Below are 682 nucleotides of genomic sequence, written 5' to 3'. Positions count from 1 at the left end.
TACCATCTTAAACCTTTGCTTTATTTTGGTTTTGTTCATAAAATCAAAGGCAAGGAACTGTAAATGTAGTTTGCTTAAGATAATATATAGAGCACATGGACTTTAGGGAATTAACCAGGCATTTCACACTATTATTTTTAAACAAGTTTTTCATTTGTCTTTTATGACTGTTTGCATAAAATTATCATATTTTGTTATGGAGTTTAAAGTCTGAGTTGTGGAATCTGCTTGTGAGGAACAAATCCTTTACTCTCAAAATATTTTAGGCTTTCATACATATTTGTACAAACTACTGTTGTGACATCAGCTATTTTATTCAATTAAGTAAGAAAACGACGATATTTAGAACGAGACAAGTACATCTAAGTTTTAAAGTTTCTTTCTCTACTTGAAGTAAGACAGAACTTTGATTTTGGCATTCACCCTGTCCATAAGGCTGTAAAAAGTGTAATAACTCATCATACCGTGTTTTCTTATGCACTGGGTCTGAACCTCTTTCAGGACAACAAGTCTGAGATTAGGAGAGTCAGAGATGCAAAACTTCTGGACATTTCATTTGACATTCCTAGCATGGGAGCCACAGGGTTTCAAGTTTATGCTTGTTCCTGCTAAATCAGATCCTGCTGTCCAAGTAATTGTTGTCCTGTCTATCACGCTTGTCCGCATGGATCCATCTACATAT

Source organism: Pithys albifrons, chromosome 4 (genome assembly GCF_047495875.1).
Source record: "Pithys albifrons albifrons isolate INPA30051 chromosome 4, PitAlb_v1, whole genome shotgun sequence".
NCBI lineage: Eukaryota > Metazoa > Chordata > Aves > Passeriformes > Thamnophilidae > Pithys > Pithys albifrons.
The sequence above is the reverse complement of the archived record's forward strand: the minus strand, read 5'-3'. Positions refer to the sequence as shown.